Here is a 15986-nt window from a genome sequence, read left to right on the forward strand (position 1 = left end):
GAGAGTTGCAATTATTAATGTTGTTGTTCTTGTTTGTGCTTAAACACTACCTCTGCTGTTAATATACTCATTAACCAAAATGAGTGATTTTATTACTCTTGATTTGGTTTGGGGTTTGTTAAACATATCAGAGCCCAGCTGTCGCTGTTTACTGAGGGATAAACACTTCTGGCATATGCGGACAGGTGATGAGAGAAACATCTCGTTATATTGCATTAATTATAAAACTGTGAATTTAAAAACACCTTGTTGCTCTTTAGGTACACAGTGTTCTCTTACTTTGGTAAAGTTAACTGTATTTCTTCTCCTTTTTTTTCCATTCAGATCTAATCACATAGGGCTCACCCCTCCCTGATGTCACTTATTGCGCTGCAAAGATCTGCTCACAATTTAAGCATAATATAATATTATGCTCTAAATGAAATGCTGTATTTTACCTGGAATCCTGAATATAATGCCTTCATGTTTTTGTATTTTTAATCACTCTGTTAAAAAAATATATATATATATGACGGCAGAAACCACTTTAACAGTCAAATATCATGACTCTATTGTTATTCTTATATAAAAATGTGTTATAATCTGGCATATTGTAAATGAAAAAACGATTTTATTCTGTCACGTGCAGCTCGTCAAATGTTTTGTTTGTTAAATTCTTACAAATGAATTGAAAACAAGCTTATATCTTGCCAATAGTGACTTAGGTGTTCATACCGCTCTTGCTGCTCAAGAAGTCTCTCTAATTAAACCTTTTCGGTCGAGCGCAGCGATAAGGTGGACGCTGATATCGGAAAACAACATGATTAAGAAAACAGTTATTTTAACTAAAACTTGAGTTAGCATAGTATCCTCAGCTTGCGTCAGTTGCTCTGTGTTTAATTCACTACTTTTGATACTGAGCTGTAACTGCTGTGACTCTTAAAATGTGCTCCATATCTCCATGTACTGTAGCCTTTGTCTAATTTAGGGAAAAAAATATTACATGAACATATTCTTGAAATACTCAAAGAATTAAAAAAAGAAAGAAAGAAGTAAAGCAAACAAGCAATTATACTTGTTCACCCTCCATTGTGAGCTAAAGCCATATGCAGCTTTAAAGGGTGTTTCTCTTCCTAATGGGCCCCGTGAGGATGAAGGGGTTAATTGATGCAGATGTTGATCGCTTTTACACACGATGCAGGGAGCATCTCCCCGGTGGCTCCTATTAGAGGCAGTTTTAATGAAGTGCTAAACAGAAGGCTTTCCTACAGTGTGGTCTGTCCTCAGGAATACACGGCAAAGAAAGCACTTCACAGGAAAGCAAGGTCCCCTATTGATTGCCATGCCAAATAACTGAATCCCTTCCCAATCAATGCTTATTTATGGAACCTAATAGAAGACAACATGAGAGGAAGTCAATCGGAGGGGCGTTATGTTGCTTAGGGCACGTGAACGAGTACAGGGTTGTCATGTGGAGAAAAACTACTGCAGATTTCTACCTCTTGATGGTAACGGTCCCCATAATTTAACTTTAATTTGAGTAACATGCTGGAGTTCCATTAGTGAATTTAATATAGTATTAATTAGGATATACTATGCTTTCTTATTGTTAGATGTTTTGGGATAAACAGAAAAAAATTTAAACGCTTGTGGGAACTTCAATACCCTTAAGACACAGTGTTCAGAAAGAATGAATTATTGTTTTGGCCATATTAGAATTTAAGGACAAAAATGACATTTTATATGTCTAAGATTACACATGAAGAAAATCCCCCACATACTAGTCAGTGGAGGTTGGTTAAAGTGATGGTAATGCAATGGGGCTTCTCATGCAGCGTTACCAGCCCATAGTCACTAAATTCTGCTCATTAAAATGACAAACCCAAACACACAGTTACTCAGGCGTGATCTTCAGCTGTGTATGGCATCTGGCCCTGATGCACCTCCGCCCCCAACTCCCCAGAGCATCACACGCACGCACACACACACACACACACACACACACACACACACCCCAATAACCCCAATCAAATTTTAAAACAATCAGCATCCCTTTCATTTCCAATTTAGTCACCTGCCACAGTTTCCTATTAGTGTCCACTATGATACAGTATTAGGGGTTTATAAATACGGATGGTGTCTCGCTCCCTTTCAGTCTGAAAGAGTTTTCTCCATTTCCCCCAGTCAGCTTCCCACTCCATCCATCAGCCTCTTCCATCCTGATTATCAGGAGACACCAGTTTCAAAGAGACATCTTAATAGTGATGTCAACGTATTAATTAGAAGTGTTAATGAGCTAAAAGCAACCCAAATTAAATTAATGCAGCAATAGACAGAGAGCGAAATTAGCTTCAATTTCTGTAAATGATTCTGAAGTGTGCACAACATATCAGCCTGTCTGAACATTCCCATCCCCCAAAGCTAATCAAGAGCTACATTGCAATTAGCTGCTTAATTAAAGCAACACTCTGCTCGGAAAATCCGGCACAATTAAGTAATGGCTGTTATAGCATGAAGACAGACTGTATTTTTCTTCTGGAGGAAAAAAAAAATAGAAAACAACATATTCTATCCCTAATGGCCTGCAGGGGATTGAGCCAGCCAAGATGTGCCAAGATGGAGAGGTTTCTATCTCACGCTTCAATGGGAATCTTTGCTCCAGCTGGAAGCCTTGTGAATCAATGACAGCAAGGCAGATCAAACTGCCGTGCCCAGGGTTGCTAAGACATCTGAATTGGCACTGACTGGGGTGACTGCATCCTAATCACCAGTTCTATTTTAGCAGCTCAATAGCTTCCAGTTGGACAGAGGGGCTCCAGACTATTGACACTTTGCACATATTTCAGCAGCAGACCTGTTACTGATCCCTGTGGCTATGGACACTGTTGTCCTTCAGTCCCTGCTGGTGTGGCTGGAATTCACCACAGTGTGGAATAAACAGTCTTAGAGCCAGAGGGAAAAGTGGCTATGGCTTTATATGCAATGTTTACACATCTAAATGGATAAATTAGGTGCATTTATCATTCAAAAATAATCTAAACAAAGAGGCATTTGGAACGCTAATTAGTCCCTGACATTGAAATGCCCAAGCTGTGGATGTTAAAGCATTTGTTTTAGGTGCTCAAAGAGGGCAAATGGTTTATACTGTTGAAAACATATCTGTATTCACCACTTTATACTACTAACTAGTATAATTAGCACTGAAACTACAAATTTTGTAGTGAATTGTATTGATATACTGCTAATTCTCAACAACAGTTTCTTCAAGGTCCTTCTATAGATAAAAAATGTGGAGAGATCACAATATGATCAAGCAACAGTGCAAAGGAAAACCTTCCAGCAGAACTGGACTCAAGGAGCTCCCAGTTAGGGGGTGCATGGAAATAAAAGGGGGAAGAAATGGATATAGTAACAAAACAAAGGATACACAGGATGCTTCAGTCATCTTAACCTTCCAAGATAAAGGAGAAGAAAATAATTTTGTGTATTATTCACTGCATTTTCAACACTGATGTTAAATATAAGCAAACTACATAATAAATTGGGGGGTTTTGCATCGTCTCTTGCAATAAATATATCTCATTTGCAACTAACAAGAAAGAACAAAGCCAAGTCCAAGTGAGAAATCCCCTCTGCTACTCAGTTATTTTCTGTTTTTAAAACTGCCTGAATGAGTGGTGAGCTGTGATTAACAGCCTTCTCAGAGGTGGAGTCCGGGGACTGTGGTGTAAACGCCATCTTTCAGCAGGTGTAGGCCACAGCAGACCATATGCCGTCAGGTAACCAGACCGGTATGCTCTACCGAGACTCAACTGTGATCATTTCCCTGGGCCTGCTTCTACTGGGAACCAGTGTCACTCACAAACACCATCTGCCAGGAATCAGGTCTGCTGCAAAGAGCGTTTATCAACGGGTCAAGGAGTGGTGCTTTCCTTTCATAAAAAGCCCACACACCTGCTGAAGGAAACAAAAGAAGAAGCTGCTTTGCACTGCTTTAACAGCAACTAATTTCTTCCAGGAATCAGCCGTGAAAACATAAAGCAGTAATAGCACCATGCACAAGAGATGGCTCCGACCCCACAGTGCTCCAGGATACCTTTCCCTTTGCTAAAGAGAGGGGAAAAGACACCTGAAGTGTTTGACGCTAAATTAGCTTTTCAAAGACAATAATTAGACTTCCACCCTAAAGGTAAATTACCTGCTAACCAACTGAACTGTGTTCTAATTATAGGATCTTGCCTCTGAGCCATTCCCAAAGATCCTTGTTCCTCACAAGATGTAAAACACATTTAGAAAAAAAAATGTTGAAGTGGTAGAGCCTACATAATACAAAGTGGAAATGTGTTCAGTGCTTCCATTGCTCTGTAACACAGAGCTGGGAAAGTGACGGATCACTTGCGTAACTGCAATAACCTTTAGAGGATTTAAACAAGATAATTTCATACAGCACCCAGATGGCAGCAATCGCTCCCTATGTGCAATTCTGACAGAGGAAGTTGACTGAGCAACACTGGATGGGTGACAACTAGGTACTTATCTGTGCTTTGCATATTTTGCAGTTGATGTTGTGACACTGCAAATTGATTTGTACGACACAGTCAGTGGAAGGATATTGAATATGTACACTCGCACAGTAATAAAACCTATCATGTCTCTGATGAGGAGGGCTTCTTTGGCCTTTAAGTCGAGGTAATTTCTTATTGTTCTGCTGGGCTTAGGACTGAGCCTCCCGCAAGGTGGCACTGTGACAGTGGATCCCTGCAAAAACGCAGCGAAGGGCCACACATTTGAATTCATCACCTGTGCTGATAGCCTGTCTCTAATTAATATGTAAATTTAACATTGTTTGTTTACAGCTGTGTCGAACTTTGATGTGAAGAGTGGCTTCCAGGTTAGCAGAGATTTAGTGGAGATTGAGAGTTGAAGACTTGCCACATATTCCAACCAGCCTGTAATTTAATATTTTATTTAAATACACCGACTAATACTGTACGTCTCCACAGCTTACAACCTGGGAGACAGGCTAATGATATTTTATTAAGCCAGAGTAATTGAGGATCCCATCAAAATATGTAATTAAACACTTAAGCATAATTATCCAACACAGTAGGAACCCAAATGAATTAATTAAACGTCAATACATCAATTTATCTGAATTCCTTTGTCCCTTTTCTACTTGTAATAATTAACATTTTAATTGCCTTAATTTGTGATGAGTAAAAGAAATTCACACTTTATTTGACACCAGCAATAAAGCAAAGAATTCGAGCTCGCAGTATTAGCAGGAAAATTATGATAAATTTTAGCCACATATAGCTCATTGCAGGAAAAAAAACATGTTAAAATGTATTTTAGCATCTGTGTGTGTGTGTGTGTGTGTAGAATAAACGTGGGGGATGTGATTATGGGTATATCCATTTGCGTGCATGTGTATATGTGTGTATCTTTGCTTGCTTGCCTGGGTATATGTTCATTATCAGCAGGCTGCCTGGGTTTGATGCATACCTGGAGAGCAACTTAATATCCTCGGGCCACTACTACATGTCAGGCCATGAGAAAGATACACACACAAGACAGAGGAACATCTCTGGCCCCGGTGGAGCCATTTACCTTTCTCCAAGTAGGTTCAAGATATTAATTAAGATAAATCTACCTCAATTCACACATTCTGCCATCTGCCTATTTATCAGAATTATGTTAATCATTTCTGTAGGGCAAAAGAATTATTACCCATTTTGTACGTAATTCGTATTAACATTCAGAACTAAATGATTTTGCATTCTGTTCCATATGGACTCCTTACACCATGACATCTTTTCAGCATACAGTGGAAAAATAAGGGGACACATTCATAACACTCGTACAGGGCGTATGACAGCACTTTCCCTGCGGTACTCCCACAAACAATATGGAAATGTATCCATTCTAATCATACACAGCCTCTCAGGATTTATTTGTCATGAAGCACCTCGTGCGTTTGAACAGCTTTAAACAAAACAATAATTTTATGATGATCCATGCCGTCTCCATGGCTGTGATTTCATGTGATTCAAGGCAGCTTTTTTTTTTTTCCCCCCTCTTTCCTTTTGGCCAATAGATGAGCTAGTTAATTAAACTCTGAGGAGATAATTAAGATGAGATGGCTGCTTGAATCAGTCTGGTCATTTTGCCATTATCTGGGGCAGACCGACAGGTGGCACAGGCCTGCATCAGGTGACAGCTAAGCTAACAGATCACATGATATGCTGGTATGGGCAAATTTCATAGCATCCCCTGGTGCAAGACACTTCATCTCACACACACGTCGTGCTATTCTGTGGATCTTCCAACTAGTTGTGCTTTGGAATCTCAGCTTTGAGTTTGTGCCTGCGTGGATACTGGTCGCACGTTTGGGTCAAAGCTGGGGCTGGAAGCAGTGCCAGGGCGAAAACAGGGCAGATCAGACTCCTGCACAAGCCAAGGACTAATGAGGGTGAGGACGGGGCCAGGCAAGGCTATGTGATTAAATTTAGATCTGGAGGGATATCTTGACCCATGGTGGCCTATGTCTAAGTGACATTTACCCAAGAGAAACACACTGCAGCTGAGGCTTATTAACCTTTTATAGATCTAAGCACTGCCGCCTGTCTTAATTGGCAATTGGACTATTAAACAGACCAAATTCAGAGTGATTTGATCCAACAAGGTCTACAATGTGGAGGCTATTTTGGAAGGTCCAGTCTGTGACAATGTGTGCATCCAATCCGTGTACGTGATTCAATCCTCCAAAGTATATTCTCTGAGATCTTCAAACTATTACAGGACTATAACAAGCCTTATTTGAGGTAAGTCATTAGGTTAACTGTGAATCACACCGTCGGTAGTACAATTTGAATCAGCTCCCATGAATTATAAGTTAGAGAGAAAATTATATCAAAAGAAGACGACAAAAGATGGACACCGGGTTGATCACTTTGAACTCCATCCTCAAAAAGTGTTTCTTTGAAAGCACAACTATTTGTACCAGTAGTGGTGTCAATCCAGCTCATTAAAACATAATTGAAATAAACTAAATGATACAGCCATGAAGGTTGCCGGCATATTAAGAAGTATACCACAACATATGATTACTCTTTGAACATTTACAAAAAGATCCGAGCTGCTGAAAACACCTTCATTTATATGTTAAATAAATACAGATTAGCCTTTAACAAAACTTGTTAATTATTTTGAGTCTGGCAAATTTACACGTGTCATCGTAATTCCTAAAACATAGTTTCCAGAGGTTGTCTGTTAAAAGCATTTTTTAATAAATCTGAATTCATTAAGAGTATCATGGAAACACCGAGCGCATTTTATCTGCACCAGTTAATTCAGTGATATAATAATGACCTAAACTGGGGCAATTACAGTACAGTGCTTTTAAAATGCTGTTTTCAGAGCAAAATGCTGCTTTTGATCATATTTGGAACTTTGTATTAATCAAAATTCTGCTGCAACATCATTTTAGAAAATGCAGGTAATTGGGTTTCACTGAATTTTTAAAAAGTCACACATAAACGGGGGCTCATATCATACACACAAAGTTTTTTGTACGATAAAGAAATTTATAACTGTTTACAATATTAATCTGAATGCAGATGATCAGTGACAACAAAGATAAGCTCTGCAGTTTGTTAACGTTGCAGGTAAAATAAGTAAAAGTTTAATTATTTGCTTATTTAAAAAAAAACAAAACAATTTACATGATGTGTCTAATGTTAAATAATGATGATCGGCGACAGAGTCAAATATAATCAGCGCAACAAATATTCCGAGCAGCTCTAAAACTCGTGTCTGCCTTGTAGTGTTGATGAAGACTCATTCAGTACATGACGGCCACTTTTATGGACTTCTTACAGTCAGTTAAGATGACCGACAAGCACTGGGAACATTAGTTCTGTGCCACAAGTCCCTCACATCAACTGTCTTGTGGCGAGTAAGGGAGGGGATCAACATATTCTAAATGAGCAGACATAATCCCACTGAATGTGGAGTTAAGCCATTTCATAATTAGCAGATTTTCTAATGTATGCCAGGCTTTAATGACCTTTGCAAATGAGAATGGTTGTTTGAATTTCCATCCTTCACATCGTTTTATCCCTGCCATATCTGCCTGATAGAATGAGTGCACCAGTTGATGATATGCATAAGCTTAATGAACAAGTGCACACACTTCTGAATGGAAACTGATGAGCTCAAGGCAGGGAGATTGGAAATGCATTTCCACACCTTGCATATCATCATCATGACCATAAGTGGTGTCTCTATGACCCGTTAACAATGCATTTCAAGCCTTTTCCTTTAATTAGGTACACTTCTCCCTCAGATTTCTCTCATCAAAATATTATTAGCAAACTATGGCTTAAAAATACACTAGAGTTATAGAGCAGCACACGCTTTTAACTATTCTAAATGACAAAATCATCATTCATTCAGCAGCACTGATGACATATTTCATCGCTAGACTGATGTTTTGTTTGTTAGATGTCTAACCTGAAGCTGAAATTCGCAGACCTTCAGTTTAAGATTGTGCATTGCTTTTAGACTTGGGTTAAAGGATATACCAAACTGCCGGTGTGGAGGGTCATTTACTCCATGTTTTATGGTCATGTAATAAAGTTCGGGGCTTTAAAAAAAATGTCCTGGTGATTTTCCGCTAGTATAGGGAGTGCAGAATTATTAGGCAAGTTGTATTTTTGAGGAATAATTTTATTATTGAACAACAACCATGTTCTCAATGAACCCAAAAAAATATCAAAGCTGAATGTTTTTGGAAGTAGTTTTTAGTTTGTTTTTAGTTTTAGCTATTTTAGGGGAATATCTGTGTGTGCAGGTGACTATTACTGTGCATAATTATTAGGCAACTTAACAAAAAACAAATATATACCCATTTCAATCATTTATTTTTACCAGTGAAACCAATATAACATCTCCACATTCACAAATATACATTTCTGACATTCAAAAACAAAACAAAAACAAATCAGCGACCAATATAGCCACCTTTCTTTGCAAGGACACTCAAAAGCCTGCCATCCATGGATTCTGTCAGTGTTTTGATCTGTTCACCATCAACATTGCGTGCAGCAGCAACCACAGCCTCCCAGACACTGTTCAGAGAGGTGTACTGCTTTCCCTCCTTGTAAATCTCACATTTGATGATGGACCACAGGTTCTCAATGGGGTTCAGATCAGGTGAACAAGGTGGCCATGTCATTAGTTTTTCTTCTTTTATACCCTTTCTTGCCAGCCACGCTGTGGAGTACTTGGACGCGTGTGATGGAGCATTGTCCTGCATGAAAATCATGTTTTTCTTGAAGGATGCAGACTTCTTCCTGTACCACTGCTTGAAGAAGGTGTCTTCCAGAAACTGGCAGTAGGACTGGGAGTTGAGCTTGACTCCATCCTCAACCCGAAAAGGCCCCACAAGCTCATCTTTGACGATACCAGCCCAAACCAGTACTCCACCTCCACCTTGCTGGCGTCTGAGTCAGACGCTCTGCCCTTTACCAATCCAGCCACGGGCCCATCCATCTGGCCCATCAAGACTCACTCTCATTTCATCAGTCCATAAAACCTTAGAAAAATCAGTCTTGAGATATTTCTTGGCCCAGTCTTGACGTTTCAGCTTGTGTGTCTTGTTCAGTGGTGGTCGTCTTTCAGCCTTTCTTACCTTGGCCATGTCTCTGAGTATTGCACACCTTGTGCTTTTGGGCACTCCAGTGATGTTGCAGCTCTGAAATATGGCCAAACTGGTGGCAAGTGGCATCTTGGCAGCTGCACACTTGACTTTTCTCAGTTCATGGGCAGTTATTTTGTGCCTTGGTTTTTCCACACGCTTCTTGCGACCCTGTTGACTATTTTGAATGAAACGCTTGATTGTTCGATGATCACGCTCAGAAGCTTTGCAATTTTGAGACTGCTGCATCCCTCTGCAAGATATCTCACTATTTTTGACTTTTCTGAGCCTGTCAAGTCCTTCTTTTGACCCATTTTGCCAAAGGAAAGGACGTTGCCTAATAATTATGCATACCTGAGTGTTGATGTCATTAGACCACACCCCTTCTCATTACAGAGATGCACATCACCAAATATGCTTAATTGGTAGTAGGCTTTTGAGCCTATACAGCTTGGAGTAAGACAACATGCATGAAGAGGATGATGTGGACAAAATACTCATTTGCCTAATAATTCTGCACTCCCTGTACATGATCTTTATTTTATGAAAGTTTATAGAAATGTTTTGGTAAAAATAAAATAAATGAAACATACAGGAAAAAAATACAGAAAACATCTGAAAAAAAATATTAAAAAACAAAACGTGATATTATGCTGTATTTTTGTTTGTTTGTTTTTTCCAGTGTATCTGAATATTTGCAATATTTTATATATTCAAATCCATTCAATCCAAGTCTGTTCTGGGTGATGATACAGAATTGTCGAGAGAAAGTAAATATATTAAAAATTGGCTCATACAAACAATTTAGAAGGCTGAAAAATTATTTTTAAAAAGTTGCAGAATCCATCTTGGTTGTTGTCTTTTTATTTTTTGGATAAACCTGGATTTAATGATGAAATGTGCTTATAATTAATTATGAGTGATGACTAATGTTGGGTGGGTGCTTGGGTGCGTGGAAGTGTATTTATAGTTTATGATATTGTAATGTCTCTGTAAGTCTCTGTTTATTGTTGTTTGAAATAGAAATAAAACTGTTAATCAAAAAAATATCTCAAGCTCAATCACTGCTGTAATAGATAATAGATTAAAATTGCTTACATGTACTCTGTGTAACAGAACTGGTCGCCAGTAAAACAAACAAACGGGGGGAAAAAAACAAAAAAAAAAAAAAACACCTTTTAGTGTTTTTAATATTTTTACTCACAGCAGGCAGTTTTTAATGAAACTGATGAGATAAATCTACTTTGCAAAAAGTAAATCAGCTCAATCAGCACAATTCCAAATGAAACTAATGTTGCCCCTTCCTCTGCTGGCTGTTTAGACCTTGTAAAACAGCACCTTACAAAAATTTAGTTATTGCACAAGCCAAAAATGATGCATAAATATATAATAAAGTTTTTCATGTGCAAGTTTTTCCTCTCTGCAACTACAGCAAAGATGACGCATTTGTTAAGGTCATATTATCATCTACTGGAATAAAGCTTTGCCAGATGTGATTGGATAAACATAGAAAACTGATCAAAACTTCTTTGTCACAATGTGCACATGAAAGTAATGCATCAATATCTAGTGAAACCTAATTACCTATCTAATTACCTAACAGTTAGGGTTTCATACATCCATCCATTTTCTTCCACTTATCCAATTTAGGATTGCCGAGGGGCTGGAGCCTACGCCAGCTGTCATGGGGTAAGAGGTAGGGTATATCCTGGACAGGTCAGGTGTTGTGCATAAATAGCAATATTAATCCAACTACAAGTGGGCCTACTGTGCGTACCTTTCTTCAAACTGTAAATAGAGACATAAATAACACATTGATAACTGAAAAAGTCCCACACATAAATACAACTCTTTCATGTTTAAAATACTGTTAATCAGTGTATGAAGATGACATGACCAGCAGTAGCAGCAATTTCTTCAAGACAGAAAAGTTTCAGGATAATAAATTGGCTCACAGAAAGAAAGTTTCATTAAATTATACCAGTGATATATTTACCACTCTACTGTCAAGCTGCCTAACTTCTAGCCCTTCACAGGATCCTGGTAAGAAGCTACGTGGTGGGTTCTGCTAAAAGCCACCAGCATTCATCATGGTTTTAATGCTATCAAACTCTAATCTGTCTGGGATTTCATGTGTGTTAACACAGCTACAAATGCAGGGAGCATACACTTCAACAACACTACATAAATGTCTCAATATCCGAACTAGACAATAAACAAACCCATTCAGTTCCAGGGATTTGCATGAGAAACGTGAGCATTAGCGAACACTGAAGAGTCTTCTGCATTTCTGCAGAGGGGAACGATGGCTTCAAACATGATTCTTTGTCAGTCAGGATGGGGGACACAGTCGCGAGCGCTTCTCAGTTTTGGCAGATCTGGGCTCACAATGCCATAGATTAGTAACAGCCTGACCACGGATCTGGAATAAGCTAATTGCTTAATTAGCTGACCCAATTCTATAAGCTTCTTTTAGCATATTAACAAGAGCTATGTAACAAATAGTAATGTTTCACAGAGGCGGTGTTTGTTTATGGAATTACAATAATGAGGATCAAATACAAAACATCCGGTCAATGGCATTTCTTTTATGGAACCTCTGCTTTAGAAAATCATTGCATTGTGTGATTTCAGCAGAACACTGAGGTAAAACTTTGCTCTGATCATAATGCTTATTTGCTTCTTATTTTTTCCTTTTCTTTTAAACAATTAAGCTACTTTGGGGTAATGGTTTGACTGCCCTCTTAATGATACTGGACATTTGGGCAATGTGGGACAAATGAGGAAAAGGATGGGGGGGAAATGTTATTAGATTGAATGATGATTGAAATGGATTAATTTACATTTCCGGCATGCATACTTTACATACATGATCTTTGCTCAGCACAGGGAGTTCTGGGCAAAAGAGCACTATTTGTATGAGATGAACTCATCTATATGCTAATTCATTGGCATGTAGACCTGCTTCATTTCTACCATTCAGGACTGTTTACCTATTAGCTCTTATAGATGCAAAGGGAATTGGAATATTAAAATAAAGTAAAAAAAAAAAATAAAAATACAGGGCATTAGCAGCACATCAGCTGTTATTATATTTATAGAAGCGGTGGCATTTCTGCCCTTTGTTTAAGCTGTAACCAGCACCACAATCCAAGACTCAAAATGAAATAAGCCAACTCTTTCACTTAAGTGGGACTTGTTGCCACTGACAAAGGTGCTGCAGCTTTTTAGAAGTCATTCAAAGGACTAGAACAGACTAAACCAGGCTCAAAGCTATACAAACTCCTTTGATTCGAATGAAAAATGATCCGACGCTCAAAAAGCGCAAGGCAACTTCTCTTTAGCATGGAGCATTCAAGTCGATTTAAGGTGCTACATTATGTTTGTGTATTAGTCTACGTGACTATAATTCAAGCAAAAAAAGGAAGTGATTTAAATGTTGGCTGAGTGCTGCGTAGTAACACTAATATGGCCTTATAAAGAGATGTTTGACAGATCAAGCTGCAAGTGATGCCTAAATGCTAATGTAATTTCATATGAACCAGGCTGAAAGAGATGCAATCAACCATTCCCCGATTCAGATGACTGTTGTGTTTAAGAGGATGACAACCCCTTTTCTCATTGTCTATGTAATTCACCAAAATTGCCACTTACAGCCGCTAAGAGCAGGACGTTTCATCTCCAAGCTTCCTCTGGTCTTTGCTACTCATCCCATTTCTACTTCCTCCAAAAGTGCCACCACTTCATTAACCTTGCCAGGCATGAGATAAGAGAGGCAGTGCATCAAAGCTGCCAGCCCACAGAGAGAACAGAGCCCTGCATGTCTCCACTACACAGCGGCCGTCACACACACACACACACACACACACACACTCCAAAACCCATCCAACTCACAGAAAAGACCTTTTGTGTTCCAAACTGTCATTCACAAATGTGGTGGTTTTTTTCTGTTCTTGTGCACATGACATCATTATGTTTTAAATATAAGTCCGGGTGGAGCAAAAGCATTTGGTTGTTCCAAAGGTTTTAAGTGAGTTTGACTGTGAGGAATGCAAAATAATTGGTCTCGGTCAGACTTTTCATTGCCTCCAACACTTATCTCCTAACACGCATTGTCTCATTGCATAGTCATAAGAAGAGTTCAGGTACACGCTGCTGTCATCGCTATGACCTACACACTTAAAACCTCGAAAGGGAGAAAATGAAACAAGAAAAGCATCGAGCATCATTCAGCCCGATGAGTAACAACTCCCGACTTCCTCAAAGCATGACAGTAGATGGAAGGAAATATATTAACTGAGTCACAATATTGTTTTACTTGCACCACATACAAATCTCTCTGGTGTATTTAATCCCTCTACCCACAGTTTCTCAGAAAGGAGGATATAAATTATTTTCCTTTGGTGGAAACGGCAAATCCCTGTCTGGATTCTGTTAAAAGGCTTAAAATGTCACTAAATGCCAAGGCTGAGACTCCTGCTAACACGTAGGTCTTTAAGACAAGATGTTAAAGCGTTGAAAGTTACCTGAAATTGATGAGGTTAATATTCTTATCGCAGACTGAGGCTTCTGAGAAAGTGGATATTGAAAATAGCCAGGTAACCCTTCATATTAGAGGCTATCAGGCGGATTAGTAGCATAAACACCAATTACACATTTCATTGTTTGTTAGCATTTTAAAAACATGCCACAATGCATAAATTAAAAGGACCGGGATGTGAGGGGTGGGGGATGTATTTCACTGTACAGTATCATTACCAGTATGGATTTCAGTAAAGAAGACAAGGAAATGTCCCTAAATAACAAGTCGGAATGCTGAATGCTGGGCTATAAATGAGTAATTTACCATGAATATCCTTCTCTATCCCTTTACGGCCATATGAGTTTCCAAACCACATTATAGGATCATGGAGGGGTCTGTCACTGAAATTTGAAATAGAGGACAAAGGGCCACGGAGCAAATAGGTTTTTTAGACACCATCCTCTGAGTTCTCTGCCAATGTGAATCAGAGGTAAAATACAGTGCATTAAGTCGACCTCTGAGGCTGCACAGAGGAGGGTAGAGTGAGACATTCTGCTATCTATTAAGACTTGCGTTATGTATATATTGTGTTTTGAAGGAATTTTACTGATCCACAAAACCAGCAGGCAAGGATAAGAGTGAGTCCCTAAGACCATGTGGTAAGCAACTGCAGTGCAAAATCTCAGGCAAGTTGAAAGTTGCTGTGCCGTTAAGGAGAAAGTCTGGCAGAATCCTGCATGCCCGCTGATAACATGGTTGGATTAAGGATGTTTAAGGGAAGTGAAAATTATTCATTTGAGATGGATGAAAGCTGCACTTGTCAAGTCTACCAGTCATGCACTTTATACATTTCATTTCCACTAGCCAGCATGCATAATTTCCCCTCAATGCAAATTTCTACACACTGAAAATGGTGAGCATATTTACACCGCTCCCTTAACACATTCTCTGACACAGAAAATGGATAATCTCTATTGAACAGGGAACAAAACAATGCAATTTTGTTTGCAGAGGTGTGAGAATCTAATTTTGTGCAGAAAGATAAACTCTCAAGACTCCCTAGAATGCAAACAATGGCTTTCATTTGAAATCATGCCTGAATGCCCCCCCAAAAAAAGAAAAGAAAAAAAAAAGACGACTATGTTTTGTGCCCTGCTCATCACAGACACATCTTTTGTAATTTTTAAAGCATGTGCCCAGTTATCCAAACGGGCTTGTCTTAGTAGTGTAATTACTGATTTTAAGTCACAAAGTCTTGGCCTCGGTGTTGTTCTAGGAGCTTTGCAACCAAGTGTGTATATGTATACTGTATCAGTCTCACTCTCTATACAAATATTATGATCTCTCTGATGAGAATTAAGTCTCCAGCCTGGATGGCCAATAAATTAGAGGCACGCTTCTCGTTTACTCATCAGAGCTAATGAGCCTGATAAAATTACCTCGAGGATCATAATTACAGGCTAGTGGCAGAGACTCTGGCAGTGACTGGAATAAGACGAAACACACATACGCACACACACAGAATTTAGATGGTGTTGGAAGAGGCAGACTAACAGCCAACCTAGAACATCACAAAGAACTCACGCCCTATTAATAGAATAACAGACTAATTTCAGTAAAAGAAAAAAAAAAAATGCTTTGTACATTTTCATGAGACACACAGAAACCTATACTGTTTGACATCGCGTCGTCACGAAATGCACAAGATTAACATAATGTTAGGTTCTGAACAATATTACAATTTCCACCTTTCTGTTCGAGCAGTTCAAACTGATTTCACCACCC

This window comes from Maylandia zebra, linkage group LG4 (genome assembly GCF_041146795.1).
Source record: "Maylandia zebra isolate NMK-2024a linkage group LG4, Mzebra_GT3a, whole genome shotgun sequence".
NCBI lineage: Eukaryota > Metazoa > Chordata > Actinopteri > Cichliformes > Cichlidae > Maylandia > Maylandia zebra.